Below are 19,159 nucleotides of genomic sequence, written 5' to 3' on the forward strand. Positions count from 1 at the left end.
GTTTTCACTGAGGTTCGGTATGCCCATAGCGCCGAAAATAACATGTTGTGCCAATTCGACCGATGAATACCAATGGTTCGTCGGATCATGATAACCAGAACTTTGTTGATAGACTCAACCAAACCGTTGGCTTGCGGATAATAAGGAGTAGAGCTGTCGTGGCGCAAACCAAGCTGGCTTGTAAGTTCAGTCATCATGGTGTTTCGAAAATGGCTCCCATGGTCAGTAATGATTGCTTGTGGGACACCAAACCTAGTTATTATAGAATTTCATTGAAAAAGGAAAGTAGCGTAAATCATCTTAGGTGCATCTTTGTAGTGGTTGGAGTCGAGTCTACACACCATTGGTTTCACTTCCACTACCTTGTGACTTTAAAGAACAACCATAAAAGTAACGCTTAAAGTAAAATCGAAATAGTAACTTTTATTTACTAGGGCTCTGAAGCACCAATTTAGATCAGGCTAGTGTCTTGGAGTAGGTGAGTAATTAACTCTCCAAGACAACAAAACCAAACAAGTAGCTTATCTTGTGATAGAATAAATCCAATTGTCTCGCTTGTACTCTGGGAAAGCTCCTCTTAAAGGAGAAGCACGAGCTCGTGTCCGAACCAGTGAGGGGATCATTCCCCCCTCGTTGGGAACGACGCCAGACACGCACGTATTACAAACGGTAAACCTCGGATTAACCATTGTCGAGGAGCCAGGGGTCACTTGTCGGTAAACCTTGGATTATTGTCAAGGAGCCGATAAGGGGATTGAGCTTGCTACTCTGCCCTTGCGTGCTGTCGGAGTTTAGACTGTTCCCCCAGGTGCATTTGTTGCGGTTGGTAACCTTAGTGACCATTATCTTTAGGATTCTACCGAGGTGATGGTGGAGGGAAGGTCCCACTATACCTGGAGCAGACGTCGGTTATACTCACTTGGATTTTCTGGGGGGTTCACTTCACTCGAGACGGTTAAAGTGGAGGAACTTGGTCCAGTCTATTCATTAAGCAGGTTGCCGGGGTAACTGTTCCACCCGCCATTTCTGTACTGAATCCAGCGAGGTTGGGCTTCATCACCAACTAGCGCTTTTGGTCCAGAAGACTACTGTTTGTGTTTGGTTTGACGCCCTAGATTCTTTAGGCGTGTGATTCAAATTTGTTTGGTTCTTTAAAGACTTTAGGTGGTTTGATTTGAAATTTTATTTTGTTTTCGTGTGTAGTAGTTAAAAGTTTTTAGCTGTGGCGGAATTACCGAGACAGTCCCGTAGACTGCGGGGCCAGTCTCCTAAAGTTGTTTCTGTGGCCGAATTGTTGAGAAGATCCTGTAGACTTAGGGGTGAACCTCCTCAAGACGAGTCCAGTCATTTAGAAGGTTTAAAGGTCCTTGTAACTCCTCCTAGCGGCAGTAGAGTAGGTTCACCTGAAGAAGGAGAATCTTCCTTGGTGGTCCATCCAGATTACCAAAGTTTAGAGACAGGTTATAATCCCGAAGCTGTTACAGTTTCTGAGCTTGTTGGTAGTTTTTCGTCTGCTAGTGATACAGGCGAAGAACCAGAAATATCCGAACCTGTTACTCCGACTCCTAGTGTTCCTGATTCACCGAGAATAGAAAGAATTATCACCGAAAATCTTCCTGTTGGTTTGATTGCTATTGAAGAACTTGTTCCAGAGGAAGAAATAGGCGTCTCTGATCCTGAAGATCAAATTACCCTTGATCTAAGGGAGCGTGAATCTATCTTTTACAGTCCTCCTAGAAGTACTACTTGGTACCTTTCGTTAACCAATTATCTAGACAACTTTGGGCTAGGTTTTTCTACACCTCGTACTCCTTTTCCACCTGGAGGTATTCATACTCCTGTAAATATGTCTGGTCAGTCGCCCGTGTTTACACAAAGTCCTGAATCTTTTTTACATGGCGGTCCTTCTGTTCCTACTGGGTATCAATCTCTTTCTGGTACCTTTGCGGGAGCGTCTCCTCAACCCGTTGATCATGGGTTATTAATTGGAAACAGTGGTAATGTACCATTGGGTGTAGGAGACATTTACATGATGTCAGGTTCAGTTCCCGTTTCTCAACCTCAAGGTGGCCAATTACCGCCCGGGGGGCAACCACAATTAACGCCTGGGGGGCAACCTCAAGGTACACAAATCGTGTCTGGGGGGCAACCTCAAAGTCAGTATGTACCTATGGTGCAATACGTGCCTCAAGGTCAACCCCAGCCTCAATATGTACCCCAGGGTCAACCTCAGTATCAATATCAACCTCAAGGATGGCAACCTCAAGGATGGCAACCTAAAGGGTATCAACCTCAAGGTTATCAACCTCAAGGGTACCAACCTCAAGGTCAAGGTCAACCCCAGTATTCGTATTTACCTCAAGGTTATCAACCTCAAGGTCAATACTCAGGTCAAGGTTATCAACCACCTCAAGGTCAATCATATGGTCAAGGTATGGGAACTGCACCTTACAATTATCAATCCTATCCTCAATCCGGCTATCGATCTCAGTATCCTCAACCTGTTATGGGTCAATGCCCTGGAATGTTAGTGTGGGATCCTTCATAGGGTCAACAGATGTTGCAGCCAAGTATGCAGTCGGTACCTCAAGCTGGACAACCTGTAGTTTCTGGTCCACCCCAGCAACCGCAGCCTGTCCAGTCAAATGTTCAAACTTCTGTAACTTCGGTAGTTACTCAGCCACCAATTGCACCTAGTACTCCATCTCAAACGACTGCTGCAACTACCGCTACATCTACCATACTTACTTTTGGAGTATCGACGGCTCCAGTTTCTACTGTCCCTGTTACCACACCTCAGACATCTTTACCGTTGTCTGGATCTACGATTCAAACCACGGTCCAGATGCCTGTAGGTCAGCCTGGTATAAGTACGGTTGTCACTACTCAACCTCAATTTGTTCAACCTCCGTACCAGGGACAGTACCAACATGGGCAAGCTGTCCAACAACCGGTTTACCAGTATCAACCGTATCCTGGGTACACTTATCAACAACCTCAACAACCCCAGTACGGTCCGGTTAATCCTGGTTTTCCAGGAGGATATAATATCCCAAATGCGACTCCTGTTCCTAGTTATCCTGGATATCCTCCTCCTGGGGCTGGTATTGTGACCCAGAGTTTTAGAGATCCTAACCGGCAGTTACCGTTTATCGTAACTTTGGATTTACCAGACTTGACGCGCCTAACGAACGATCCAATTCAATATCTTTAGTTCTGGCGGCCAATGCCAAATAAGTTGCCCAGTGATATACCCAAGTTTGAAGGTAAGTCTGGAGAGGATCCGTCCAATCACGTGATGACTTACCACCTCTGGTGTGCTTCAAATTCTATCTCGGATGATTCGATCCGCTTACGTCTTTTCCAGCGTACACTCATTGGTCTTGCAGCCAAGTGGTACATTGAGTTACCACGGGCCTCTTTTTACAATTTTAGCCAGTTAGCTACCTCGTTCTTAACTCACTTTCAGTTGCCGGTCAGATACGATAACGGCACGGAGTTATTAACTTCACTAAAACAATCGACGTCCACGTATATTTCTGATCACATTCATGAGTGGAGACGTCGAAGAAGGCTAGTGAAAGTTTTTATCCCGGACCAAATCTTAGCTGAATGGTTTGTCAAATCATTATTACCGAAGATTACTGAAGATGTAGCTAAGGCCGGAGTAGTTACTGAGGAGCAAGTCATTGCTCAGGCACAATACCTTGACTTAGTTTACACTCAGTCGGGTACGTTACATGAGAAGATTCTGGATCTTCCAAAGTCGAATCAAATCGTTGCTGCTCCTTCGGGATCTCATGCTGCTGATGGTATGATTGGTATCGTGAATACAAAGAGCAAGAAGAAGTCTTCCAAGGCTTCAACTACTCCAATTATCACTTTGCCTGATTCTCCGACAGGAGAGTCTTCTCCTGAACTTACCGTCGATATTCACGCTGTAGAGTCATCTACGGCCAAATCAAAAAACGGTGGAAAGAAGAAAGGAAACAAGAAGGCTAAAGCAGACAAGGCTCCAAAGGAGAAAACTGAAAAGTCGGAAACCACTGACGAAAAGCGCAAACCTCGATATCCTTGTCTTATTTGTGAAGAGGATCATTTTATGAGAGATTGCCCTCATCGGGCCGAGGTTGTGAAAATAGTCAAAGGTTCTCCCACTCTTGCTGTGTTAAAAAATCCATTTCCGGAGCAGGAGAATAAGATGATAGGTTCTTCCTCGAATGCCAGTGAAGAACCCATTTTGATGATGTCTCATGTGAGGATTGCGACTCGGTCGCAAGATTATGGTAGTAAGAATCCTGTTGATGGTAAGGAAGCAGAATCTTCTCATTCTAATCCATCAACCTCAGCTCCTGGTTCCTATCCACTACAGATCGAAAAACCTAACCCAGACTTAGTAATTAAACCGCCCGCCAAGGGTGTACTTCGAAGGTCTGCTTTTAATCCACATGCGAGAGCGGCCCAGAATTACAACATTGTTGAGGACTTAGTTGTTTCACCCTCAGCAATGTCGGCGTTAGAAGTGCTGCAATCATGTCCAGCACAACGAAAGTTGCTTTTGTCGGCTATAGGAGCTGTTGATGTTCAGGATCCGAATCTAATGATCTTCGATCTAGAAAATAGTACGCCGCGTCTCCCCCATCAAATGGCTTTCCAAATTCCAGTGATAGTCAAAAACAGGCCTATTCATAGGACTGTGATTGATGAGGGAGCTTCTACATGTATTATGTCGATTCAATGTTGGAGATCCCTTGGTTCTCCTTCGTTGAACCAATCCCCCACCATCCTTAAGGCCTTTGATGGTCGTGGGTTCCGTCCGTTTGGTATTCTACAGGAATTTCCTATAGGGGTAGAAGGTAAAACCGTTAGTCTGGATGTGGAAGTGGTTGATGCCCCTCTAGACTACAACCTTCTTTTGGGTCGAAGTTGGTCATATGCTATGACAGCGGTCGTTTCATCGGTCTTCAGAGTAATTAAATTTCCACATAACGGTAAGATCGTTACTATTGATCAGCTGACATACTTTTCATCCGACCCAGCCTCTTCTGAGAGTATCCAGCATGTCGGTAAGACGACAATCCCTTATAGGGACGTTGGTGTAGGTTTAGTTAAGGATTCCGGTTTACTGGGAACTTTTCCTCTCCCTCCACTCAGCGTAGAACCTTCGTTTGCAACAATTCATATGATTACATCAGAAAACATTATTTATGATGATCCTTGGTTTGTCCCATCTGACTCTGAGATAGACTCATTCGGTAATGCTATGCCCTTGAGTCCATATGAAATTGCTTATGAAGCTCTCATGTCTTTTACCGACTTTCATTCCACCGAGGTCGACCAAATGAATGTGGTCAGTGAAGAGTCACTTTTCACCTCACCCTTAGAACGGATAGCGTTTCCCGAAGTCGTGTCATCTGACGAACAACTTCGCGAAATCCTAAGTGTAGACGATCTACCATGGGAGGATCTCCATCACAGATCTTCGTTTTTACCTAAGGATGATGCATTTGAAAATGATTTTTCATCTATCTTTACCGCTGAATATGTCAAAGACGCTCAGGATCCAACGAAACATTCTGATTCAGAGTTGAATTTAGGGAATATTTCTCGTACTATTCCCATTGATATTTCAGTGAAGCCCGGGATTGAGGAAAACATTCATATAGGTGCCGCTTGTACAGAAGAAGAAATCCAAACTTACAAGGCCCTATTCCAAGAATTCCGCGATGTGTTTGCCTGGTCTTACGAGGAAATGCCGGGAATCGATCCTGCCATTGTTGTTCATGAAATAAAGACCTACCCGGATGCTAAACCCGTCCGGCAACGGTTGCGTCAAATTCACCCTCGAAAAGCGGCTGCGATTAAAGCAGAAGTTGAAAAGCTGTTGAAAGCAGGTTTCATTTATCCAATCCCGTTAACGGATTGGGTATCGAATATTGTTCCGGTCAATAAGAAAAAAGGAACAATAAGAATCTGTATCGACTATAGGGATATAAATCGCGCTTGTCCAAAAGACAACTATCCTACGCCTTATATCGATCAAATTATTGATGATTGTGCCGGAAGTGAAATTTTTTCCTTTATGGATGGTTTTTTGGGCTATAATCAAATCAATATTCTACCTGCCGACCAACCAAAAACGACATTCATTTGTCCATGGGGGACATTTGCTTATTGCAAATTACCTTTTGGGCTTAAGAATGCCGGGGCCACTTTTCAACGGGCGATGTCTTACGCATTTCACGACATCAAGCACATTGTGCAACCGTATCTTGATGATTTGCCTGCTCATTCTTTACATCGAGCTGATCACCTTGTCCACCTACGAGCAATCTTTATGAGGTGTAGGCATTATCGAATTCGGTTGAATCCCCACAAGTGTGTTTTCTGTATAGAAACAGGTCGATTGCTGGGATTTGTTGTTTCAAAAGCCGGAATTCGCGTCGATCCCTCGAAAGTCGAGGCTATCATCAAATTGCCTCCTCCTTCGAGTTTGCGCCAACTCCAAAGTTTGCAAGGGAAAGCGAACTTTTTACGCCGATTCATCCCAAACTACGCCGAGGTCACTAAAGGTTTTACACGGTTGTTGAAACAGAACGTTCAATTCTTTTGGGACAAGATTGCCCAACAATCTTTTGATGCACTTAAACACGCGTTGACCCATGCACCGTTGTTGCATCCTCCCAACTACAACCAGGACTACTTCTTATACCTCGCAGCTTCACATTCCACCATTGGAATGGTGTTAGTTCAAGAAGATGAATTCGGAGCGGAACATGTGATTTATTATCTTAGTAGGACCTTAAATCCCACTGAGTTAAAATATTCGCATGTGGAGAAATTGGCCCTGGCAGCCGTTCAAGCTGTCCAGCGTTTTCGTCACTACATTCTTCTCCGTAAAACTACAGTTATTTCGGATTGCAACCCTATGATTTATATTTTGACAAAACAACTGCTAGGGGGCAAGTACTCTAAATGGATCGTTATCCTGCAAGAGTTCGACTTGGAGTTCGAGAAGTCCAAGTCTAAGAAATCCTTAGTTTTTGCGGAATTGATGTGTGATTTCCCGCGTACTGACTCAGAGACTGTGGCAGAGGAGTCTATTGCAGACGAATCTTTGTTTCTTATCAGTACTTTAGATCCGTGGTACGGGGATATAATCATCTATCTCCAAACCCAAACCTTTCGACCTGAAGCTTCAAAGGCGGAACGTCGAAAAATTCGGTTTCAATCCCAGCCATACAAAATTATTGGAGATACACTTTATCGCCTGGGGGCAGACTTAGTTTTTCGACGTTGTCTAACTCACGAAGAGGCTGAGAGAGTTTTAAATGATTGTCACTCTGGAGCATGTGGCGGTCATATGTCTGGGTATGCCACAGCTCAGAAGGTGTTGCGCGCTGGTTACTTCTGGCCATCTATGTTTCAAGATTGTATCATTGCAGTCCGGAAGTGCCACAACTGCCAAGTGTTTGATCGAAAGATGCGCGCACCACCTGCTCCTCTCCACCCTATAATTGCCGTTGGTCCATTCGCCAAATGGGGTATCGACTTTATTACTTGTAACCCTCACTCGGCCGGGGGGCATGCGTATATCATCCTCGCGGTTGATTATTTCACTAAATGGGCCGAGGCGATGCCTACATTCGACGCAAGCGGCAAAACAGCTGCAATTTTCATATTCAATCATATAATAACTAGGTTTGGTGTCCCACAAGCAATCATTACTGACCATGGGAGCCATTTTCGAAACACCATGATGACTGAACTTACAAGCCAGCTTGGTTTGCGCCACGACAGCTCTACTCCTTATTATCCGAGTTGAGAGAATGCAAATTTGAGAGAAAACAACTTCCTTAGAAAATACAATCAAAGAAACAATTCTCTTTTTCTTTTCAAGCACACACACATGACCACTCTTTACTTGCACGAAAAACTCTTTTTCTTTCAAAACTTTCAAAGCTACTTGAAACAAGACTTTTAAAGAAGATGTTTTTGTATTTTTCTTTTAATAAAGCAAATAAATCTAATTTAACAAAAATCAATCTTAACAACTATTAAAATCTACGAAAATTCATTCACAAGCAAACTAAAAGGTAAATTTACTCTAAGCAAACTTAACGAGGCCAAAACCTACAAGGATGTTTCTAGGTTGTTTTACTTGACCAAAATCAAATCAAGGACCAGCTATTGCAGAATCAAGGGCTGATCAAAACAAAACTCAAATCTTTTTGTTCTTTTTGTAAAATGGAATTCAAGACTTAATCAACAAGCACTTTGAAATTTGACCAAAGAGACAACTCAACAGGTTGGTTGCTCACACGGGTAGACTTACGACAGATCCGACTCTTAAGAAGGTTGACCAAACCAGAGAGATCTAAGGCTTGACAACTTCCATCATTAAAGTCACTACAGGATCTACTCAAAAATCAAACCCTAGGCTTAAATTTCAATGAAATCCACTAAAACACTTAATGCTATGAAAACAAGTTCAGGTGAAGATTCTTGGCAAGGGACTAATGAATCTGGGCAGAAAAACTAAGAAAAAACAAAATCTAAGAGTAAAAAAGCAAAAAATGGAGTTTTCTCAAATTCTAGCAGGGGGACGCAGGCAACCTGTTAGCACAGGTGCGGGCCCGCTCTGTGCACACAGCAAAAGTGCGTCCAGGGACGCACTGTGCAGCACTCAGAGGGTGCGTCCTACTGAAAAACTCAAGAAAAAGCAAAATAAAACTAATCCTAAGCTAACCCACCCAGAGACAGAATCACAGAGCCAAAACCAGAAAAATAAACCAATTTTCTCAAAGCAAAGTTCACACAAAAGAAAAGACTCTTCTCATCAATGGATTCCCCAGCGGAGTCGCCAATTTGTCACACGGAATCAGTCAAGAGTGCAGACACAACCGACCTTCCTAGAAGTCTAAGACATTCTAATGACAAACAAAACAAACTGGAGCTCTCCTTCTCTAAACATGCATTATGATATGAGAAATCAAGTGTTTCGTTCTTACCTTTGTCCAAACGCTGTTGTAGAAGTCCAAGCTTTGTTGATCTGGATGAGCTCCTCCTTTTCTCCAAAACCTGCAATCACCAACAGTCAAACAATTAAATAGCACCTGATTATAACATAAAACAAAGCATATTCAACATATAGACCAAGGAGTACATGAAATAACCCATAAACAACAAGTTATTGAGAAGAATGGACCAATTTGCATTAAAGGTAATCAAAAGGAACCATTACAACCTGAGCCTTGGTGTTGTGCAAGCTCCTTCCAGGGTCCACAAGAGTCTTCCTCTACTTTGACAAAGCTCACCCACTTCCAAATAGAACAAGCAAAGATGGCAATCTCTCCTCACAAGCTTCTAAATGGGAGTCCTAATTCCTGCAGCATTTACCCTTAGAAAATGTATAGCTTCAACCTCTCCTCCTTCTGGCCCAATGCCTGTATTTATAGTACTCAAGAGGAGGTTAATCAGGTCCACCATCAATGGGATAATCCCCTCTTTGGGTGGGATAGCTCCCTTATTGATGGGATAAGTTCCTCTTTGATAGGAGTGCATGAACCATCTGGAGGCGCCCAATACACGTCGAACAACCTTCTAGAATGCTCTAGAAATGACCACAAGTAACTTTTTAAAGATGAAACTTGCGCATTCTAACCTTTACAGGGGGACGCACCTGTCCCTTTACATACAGAGCGTCTTTGGACGCAGCTTTTGTGAACAGTGGGAGCATCCCCGCAGGTAAGGTTGAGAGAACCTGCGTCCCCAGAGATAAATACATTTATACAAGACTTTCTCTCTTTTTTGGAGTTTGACATGGAGAGCAGAGGCATAAGACTTGCCTAAGAGGGTAGCATGACTGTTGATTGAGCCATACTAACTGTAAATAGTCATGGTGACATTTTTTAGTGTAACAGGGCCTGATGGTTTCTCCATTGCATTCTTCGACACATTTTGGTTGCTCATTAAAAAGGATATTCTAAAAATGTTTCGATGGGTCTTTAGAAAAATGAAATTAGGAGGCAACACCAATTCCACCTTCTTGGCCCTTATCCCAAAAGAATCCAAATCTTTCCCCTTTCATCGCTTTAGACCTATATCTCTGTGAAACTCTTCCTACAAAATTATCTCTAAGATTCTAGCAAATAGGCTTAAACCTCTCCTTCCTGTTAGCACCTAAATCTACCTTAGGCTGAAGGAAGGCAAAAAATTAGGGTAACCACAAACCATGCTTAGCCTGGTAGCTAGCCCTACCAGAACAGGAGAGGGCTCTCTCCGAGTCACGCTTAGTGAATATACAAACAAAACGGTCTGAGATGACTTATAGTGAAATATTGATCTTAGGCTAGTAAGTGAATAGGGATACAAGAAACCATTTTCATGAATGACCGAGCTTCTGGGATGGTATGGGACCAACGGTCAGCAAGGAACAGAGAATTTAATACAAAGGCACAAATTATTCCGTGAGGCAAGGCAGGCGGAAAATGTAGCAATATAGTTTGAGGTAACGCGGAATGAAATGATTGCTGAAGAAAGTGAAAAGGGCATAGTTACATGAATCCTTTTCAACAGAAGAAAAACACTGCACATGAAATTTTCCCACAGGCAGAGAAATAAAATTGAATTCTACCTAATCTCACTCAAAAAATTTCACTGGAAATGAACATGAACTGAATTATGAAACATAACTAAATACATATGATAACATAAGAGACACATTTGCTACACTCGCAACCACAAGAATCTCATGAAATAGAGCCGCTGCCTTTCATTAATTCTCTGTCAAAAATACACAGTGAAGAAACATAGTTTCTTTCCCACAGTCTCCCAGAAGTTACAAGCCAACCAACTCTTTGCAAATAGTTTTCATACAATATATGGAATGTGTAAGGAAGAGATAGAACGCCCAAGGGTTGGGGAGTTACTCGAATCATTGCAAAATGGAGATGGAGAGCCAACCATCAGCTACAGGTGCAGCGCCACAAACATGACATTTGGCTTGGGTGACCGTTTGCCTTCCTTCGCCACTTGGATAGAAGCCAATCTGGAGAAAAAAAACTTTAAATGCCGCCTTTGGTGCCAAAAAACCGAAGTGTAGATGAGCGGGCCCACTTGGAGAAGTCGCGAACCGAAATTTCGCGAAACGGAAGCAAATTGGGCAATTTTTCCTCTGTGCGCCGCGCCATTTTCTCTGTGCACCGCGCTACTTTGGGGCCTGTTTTGGGGCACTTTCATGTGTCCAAAATGTGCCCAAGTGGGCTTGTTGGAAATCCTGTCCTATCTACTTTCTAACCCCACTGGAATTTTTGAATTTGGTGCTCATTTGCCCCTCCAAATCTTCATTCTCCCAAGACTGCTTCCTGTGTGTCAAAAAAGTGGCAGAGAGGCCATTTTTGGGTGTTTTTTTGACCTTTTGGAGACTCATCTCTTGCAAAAATTTCTTGTCCGGGAACCAGTAGTCATGATTTTCCATGCTAAATCCAAAAATGCAAACCATACCTCATTTGGAGCTCTAGAATTTTAGCGCCGCGAGGGAGAAAAACCCTGTTTTTTGCACAAAATTTTGTCACGTGACCAAAAATTCCCCAAATTTCTTGAAATTTGGGCTGGAGGTTCCCTATGGGGTGTTATGATGGGCCAAGGAAGCCTCAACCAAGATTCAAAGCCGATCTTGCTCTTTTGCCTCTTTTGCCTTTCTTGTTGCTTTCCTCAATTTCGCCTTCAAACTCCTTATTCGGGCCCTTGCACTCATATTTCGTGTCCTGTAACGATAAGCCATGTGTCTCAACAAGGCAAGGTCCTGATCGGCCTTGTCCAGCAGCCTCTCCAAGTGCATGTTAACGCTCTCGAGATGGGCCTCCTGGTCCTCATTGATCTGTTGCTCCAATGATGTGAGCTCAACTCTTCTTCTTTGTGCAGCTTGGCGATGCTCACGAATGTTTTGTAGCTCCATAATCGCCTGCTGGTCCTCTAGCTATTTGTTTCTCTGCTCCAGGTACTTCATGTTCCACTTAACCCTCTCCAAGTCAAGGGATAAGGCCTCAATCTCTGATTGCTGCTCCCGGATGATCTCTGTAAGCTCTGCATTTGTTGGTTCTGTATATGTCTCATCATCATGAAGGAGAACGAATTCGGTCTCTCGTTCACCTGATGGCCCTTCCTCCTGCACTGTCTCCTTACCTCTGCCCTACTCATGTGATGCCGATGTCAGAAGCGAGGCCCCTTCCACCCTAGGTGGAGATAACACTCGCTTTGCCACTGCAAATAAGGGTCTACTGCCTCTCTGATAGGTGATGCATACTAGCATAGTAGCAGTCTCATGTCGCTCATACTGATGAGATGGGCCACCTATCTCATGCTCTGCCTCTGATACTACCTGTGGAGCGCTGAAGAAGTCACGGGAGATGAAGTCCTCCCAAGCAATACCCTGCAATCCCAACTGATGGTCCACCAAAATCCGGATAAGAGCAAAGTGATAAACACTATTGAGCTGCTGTTGAGGGGTCTTGTGCTGCATGAAATTTTTCATCCTCTCTATGTTCCCGCAAATGAAAAATGGGAGGTTCATCATTCACACCCTAGTAAAGTGCATGAGCAACCTGATGTGATAGGCATAAAGGCGAGAAAACCTCCCCTCACAACTGAAGTATTTCATGATCAGTTTCATGAGCGGAGCATACTCATCTCTCAAAAATCTGAACGGGAAAACTCTCGTGAGCTGACTCAAACAACTGGCCTTAATGTAAGGCTCATAATGATGCCTCTCCACCTTCTTCTTCTTATGCCACTGTTCTCCAATGTTTGGTATGCCTGTTGCCACTGATATGGTTTCGGGTGTCAATGTGAAAGTGACCCCAGCCAAGATAGACTGTCCTCCATGTAGGTGAAGTGCAAAAAGACGGGCCAACTCATGATGAACTCTGACATTTGCCACCCTCTGACAAAATTCAAAACATGCTAAGTGCTGGAAACATGACATAGCAAGAGGGCATGCTTGCAACTCAGTGAGGGTGTTTGGCTCATCTCTAACATGCTTGCCACTCCGGTGATGTCTCCTGGGGGCCTGTTCTCTTGAAGCTGTATCACTGTGGGTCTCCTCCTCATATTCTAATGAAACCTCGGATGCCGTGACTACTATTTGTAAACTGAATTTAGGCTGCCCTTTGATTATAGTGAAGCTGGAGTTTGCTTTGACAATCTGCCACCAAGGGGACAATTAAAAAGGGAGTATTAGGAGGGGGATAATATAATGGGAATAGGGGTTTATAGGAGAATTTTGTTTAGGGATATACAGGGGGTTTTGGGGTATTTTGATAGGGTAGGTTTTGTGTTTTGGGCAAGGTAAGGTTTTAGGGTTTGTAAGGTAGGGTTTGGGATTTATTTAGCAATAGGAAGAGGGGAAAGGGAGTATGATTTTGGTAGGGTTAGGGTAGTGATTATGGGGAAAATGGCATAGGGGAATAAGGAATAGGGTAGGGTAGGAAGAATAACCTTGGCAGCATTATCATTGTAGCACCAACCCTAGCATAATGGGTTTCTTTGGTGTCTTCTTTGTGCTTGCTTTATGAATTTTTTTTGCAATTTATTACAGGCATAAAATCATCATATCACCCATAAAAATTGGTGCACAATTGAATTTAGGTGGCCTACCTTGCAAATAGAAGAGCTCCACAAAAAATTTGAGGCGATTTGGCAAAGTTCTGGGCGTTTTGCCCTGTGCGCCGCGCCAGTGGTAATTTTGAACTGTGGGTGGGCTCTGTGTGCGCCGCGCCTGGTGAGTGTGCCACGCTCCTGCCTGTGTGCGCCGCGCACGTTCAAACTGCCTCCAACTCCCTTAAACGCTCACGATGCACACTCACACCCTTTGCAACGTTTCTCCAAGGCTTAGATTAGCACAATGACCTTTGATTTTGATGAACACTTGTATATATAGCCTTGGTAGTGATGTTTTAAATTTACTTTTTAAAAAAACCCACTTTTCTAATGTCCTGTTCAACACTTTTTCACTGATATTAATATAACCCTGATTTTCACTTTTTCTCTGAAATTTTGGCTGAAACGATGAAATTTTCGACACTTTTTGCAGGGATCGCATGCCAGAGCATCTGGTCACGGGAATCATGACTGAACTTGAAGGAATCAACTGTCGACTCTTTTTGAACATTTTGTCACAAATGACACTATTGGACTTTTCTTCAAAACAGAGTTTTGAAGAACAGTTGAAGTTTATCAATATGATGATGAAACTCTGCGGATCATTACTTTGCAAGAACATCCCTCTGGCCTGCATGGCTTTACTGGACATATTTAAAGACCAAATTGATCAATCCCTAGACCTAATGACCAAAAATGACTTTTGTCCATTAAAGGACCAGACCTTGATTGTTATGGACTTTGGTGATTATTGACACAAGACCTAAGCCAGCAGGAGCCAAACATGAGGGGAGATGACTAGCATGACCTTCTCCGTCAGATTATGGCATGCCCCTAGCAGAATGCAGCTGAGTGAATGGAGCAGGACACCTAAAAATGAAATGCATAAAGAGTTTTGATCTCTGACAGAGGACTGACCAGACCGACTCTAACACTTCCCATTCTAATTTCTAAAAATCAAGGAGGTTTTGTTCCAAATAGACAAATTGTTAACAACTTTATTCTTGTTTAAGAAGCTATTCACTCCAGTTTATCTAGAAAAGAACAAGGCTTCATTTTGAAAAATTATATGGCTAATACATTCGATAGATTCAATCACTCCTTTCTATTTAGTGTTCTACAAAAGTTTGTCTTCGCTCTGTATTTCATTGATCTTATAAAAGCATGCATTCAAGGCCCTTGGATTTCTCCCCTTATCAATGGAAGGTCAAGAAGATTCTTTCAAATTCCAATAATTTTAAGGCAAGGTTGCCCATTTTCTCCTTTCCTAATATATATCATCATGGCATACTCTCTTAGCGGGAATTTAGAGCACATTAGTTAGAGTGGCTCCATCACTAGTATTCACTTCAATATAGGAGTTAAGAGCATAAATCATTCCCAATTTTCCGATGATACCCTATTCATAAGGGGGGCTTAGTGTATTGTTGAAAAAAAATTCAAAACCATTATGGACAGATTTCTAGAGGCCTTTGGTTGCCTCCTAAATAATGAAAAAATCATCATTTATGCATGGAACGCCCCTACCAGAACTCTACAACATATTTCTAAATATTCAGAGTTCCTTTCAAAACAAATTGTGTAGGTTTTAACCCTGTATAGAAATTACTTGCAAACGAATTCTTAAAAACAGAAAATAAACAATGACAAGAGCATAAAACATAAAACATATATGCATATAGATTTCCCTCGGATCATAAAATCTGGACTACCAGATTGATTTTTCATTATATTCTTTTCAATGCTACAATACATATATATATACATGTCAAAGCATCCATAAACCACAATCCATTAACCCTGTATTAGAACATAATCGTAGTTCCCTTGACTAGATCTACAAAATACCATGGGAAAAAAAATATCATGCCCAGAAACATGTGCGAAATCCATGCACAAAACCATAGGTAGGTCTGTCGACCTAATATATGGTCCAAAACAAAATTTCCAGGGCAATGCCCTGGACCCCATGCAAGGGGGCTACCGCCCCCTTGTGACCCCCCAACTACACCCGGTGCAATGAAGGTGTAGTTGAATGCCCCCCCTTTGACCCCCTGACTTCACGCCTAGGGCTAGTCATGGAAAGAATATAACACACACCCAAAAAATTGGTCGCACTTCAAACACTTAAATCTACATATTTCAAAAGATGCCTTGAAGTCATAGATTTGGAACTCTTCCATAGAAAAAATGAAAAAAAAAATTCAAAACTGGGGTATGCTCTGGCTTAATTTAGCAGGGAGAATTACATTGATTAAATGTGTTTTATCAACCCTTCCTCGTTACCAATTTTTTTTCATTCAAGCTCTGGTGGGAATACCAAAGAAGATAGAACTAATTATAAGGAACTTCTTATGGAAAGGGGGGAAATCAGAGACAAATAAATTCATCTTGGTAAATTGGAAACAGGTCACTGCCCCTTATGAGAAGGGAGGCATGTCTATTCAACTCCTAAGGTTAATTAACATTGCATTTGGAGCAAAGCTCATATGGAGATTCATATAAGGTGAACCCACTTGGAGGAAACATGTCCTTGAGAAAAAGTATTTGAAGTCCTCCCGACAATATTTTCTCACAGAAAAAATGCCCATTAAACCTTGCACACAAAAATTAAGCACTTGCAGAACTCTGGGTGGTGGACAGGATATAGATATTTGGAGAGACAGTATCATGGGAAAATCCTCTCTCTCCGACCTTCAAGGCATACTTCCTCTCAAGAAATGGATGACAAGAAAATGTATCTAAACTCTTGATCAAATCTCAAATTGGAATCAACAAGACAACTCTTGGGATGGTTGGATCCCCCCAACATTTCCTCCTGGCCTCAAAAACCAATGGAATATTATTCTCACTCATCTCAAGGGAGCAGTGCTAATTAGTTTTGTTTAGCAAGATGAATTCAAATGGAATCCAACAGGTGGGGAATTCTTAGTAAAATCGGGTTATGGAAAGATACAAGAAGACTAATTCCAACCTGAATGGTCTCTATGGAAATCAATTTTGAAGATAGAGGGCCTTCCTTAAAAAAAAAAAATTGGACTTTGCTTAAAAGCAAAATCCAAACTGCAGAAAATTTAAGAAAAAAAGGCATTCATGGACCCTCAAGATGACCTCTATGTCAAAGAGCTGAAGAAACCATTCAACATCTACTCATCAACTACAAATTCACTGAAACATGTTGGCTTTTGTTGGTCAACCCTCGCAAGGTCATCATCAACTCAAATCTCATCTTCTCATATTTCTATGTTAATTGGAAAACACTTTATCCATACTCTTTAAGAAATAAAAATTTGATAATGATATTTTGGAATTCTCTTCCATCATTCTTATGTTAGTAGATATGGCTTGCCAAAAATAAAAAAATATTTCAAAACATAAAGCCAGAACTTCAAAAAACTTTAGCCATAACTTGGAGTTTGGCAACTGAATTCATATTAGCAAAAGGGGTAAAGAAATTGGATGATATTATTCTCCAAAAAGAAGAGAAATTTTGGTTTAAATTTGTATTAGACCGATCTCATTCCATGGCCAACCTTCCCAGAAACACTCCCCTCAAGTCCAATGACTGAAAATTCGTTTGGAGGAAAGGGAATTGTCAATCTGGTTAAAATCCCTTAAGAGACCATGCCTCTTTTTCGATGGAGCATCAAAGTCTAATCCAAGTAATGCAGGTGCAAGAGGTTACATCATGTATCAGTTGAGTGTAAACATTATCTCCTTTGAGTGGGGTCTCGACATAAATACAAACAACCAAACATAAGCATATGGGTTTCTATTGGGTTCCCAAATCCTCAGCAACAAAAATTATATGAATCCAATCATCATTGGGGACTCTGCAATCCTCATTCAACAAATGGTCAGGAATTCGAAGCCTAAAAATATTGATCTTGGTCAAATCATCTCTAGAATCCGACACCATCTCAAAAATTTAGGAAATGTTTCTTACTATCATGTTCTAAGAGAGAATAATAAGATCACTGACGAGCATGCAAACAATGCCTATGTCATACCTCAAGGAAGAGTAAGGATTAACAATGATATCTATTCCAAATTCATCCCTTAATTCCTCCCCCACCCATTCCCTAACACTTGCATAACCCATTATTAGAAAACCTCGATCTCAGCTCTCATCCTTTCTATCAAAGGTCAGTGTCATTATCTCATTGAATCCCTCAATAGTCAAAGATCCACCCTCAATGTTGATTTGTAACCTTTCTCAATTTTGTCTCTCTGTCAGTTGTGCTTCTCAAAGCCTATGGAATAATGACTCCAAAGACTCTTGGGCTCCCCATTTGACCCCTCTCTCCTTTATATTTCCCTCATCCCATTCCTTGCCTCGCGCAACTCTCTTTCTCTCCAGCTCCCGAATTTCCCTTTTCTTCTTGCAGATTCCCCCCTCGACTTTCTGTTCGCTTCCTTTCTTCATTGAATTCCCATCATTTGCACCATAAACTCCTTCCCATATCCTTTCCCCCTTGTTCCTTCAGCTGCCCTACTATCCTCAGCATGGATCTACCCCAGTGATAGTGTTGCCCGCATTGTAAATCCCACAAAATTGTTATGAAGCATATTCGTTCTATGCACAATCAGTGTGTTATCACAAAATCTAACCTTGATAGGCTGTTGATCAAGTAGACTCCGAGTAACTCTTTCAAACCAATATTTTGGTTGAGGCTTAGCCTCCTCAACCTGAGAGGGCTCTCTCAATAGGTTTAAGATTTTTGATTAATGATTAGATGGCTAACTCTAGGAATAAAAATGGACAAAGTATAATTGGTTGACTGGTTGAATCAAAGATTAGAAAACATCTATTGGGCTATGGAGTCAAGATGATCTTCAACAAAATAACATGATCAGTAAAACATGGAAGTCAAGGCACTTAGAGTTTAGGTTTGTAAATAAGACAGTAACACAATGAAACAACACAGTTTACAAGCATGTGAAGGAAGTTAGAGAATTTTCCAATGAATTCTAAGTATCACAAGCTTATACCACTGCAAATAAGTAATTGAACAAGGCCATAAGAGCATCGAACACATAAACTCCTTGTGAATCTTGAGTAGTCAAACTGATCTCTGTATTAAGTATAAAAACCACAGTTACTTACAATAACATAGCTTTCCTCCAACCCTGAGGAATTCGATTCTCAAGCTTTATATAGAGTTTTACATCCTTGGATACTATGATCCACCTTTAGAGGAATTCGAATTCCTAACTTAGACACCTATTCATTCACAAAACAAACTACTTAATTACAACTTGACAGTTAGTTGTCTTTAAGAGTCCTAATATAAATAGGAGTAAAACTCCAAAAACATGCTTTCAAAAACCTTATCTGGGTCTTCAATGCATTCTTTAATCAGCTACCACCCATGTCTTCGAGCTTGATGATGTCCATAGTGTTGTTGCAAAACCTGCTGAGTCATGACCTAACTGTCCTGAAAACTAGGAGACAAAGTTCCTCCTTTTAAGGCCCTTAACCCTTTATTCTTATATTCAA

The sequence above is a fragment of the Pinus tabuliformis genome, chromosome 7, assembly GCF_031772625.1.
Source record: "Pinus tabuliformis cultivar Carrire ecotype Pingquan chromosome 7, CPIR1, whole genome shotgun sequence".
Classification (NCBI taxonomy): Eukaryota; Viridiplantae; Streptophyta; class Pinopsida; order Pinales; family Pinaceae; genus Pinus; species Pinus tabuliformis.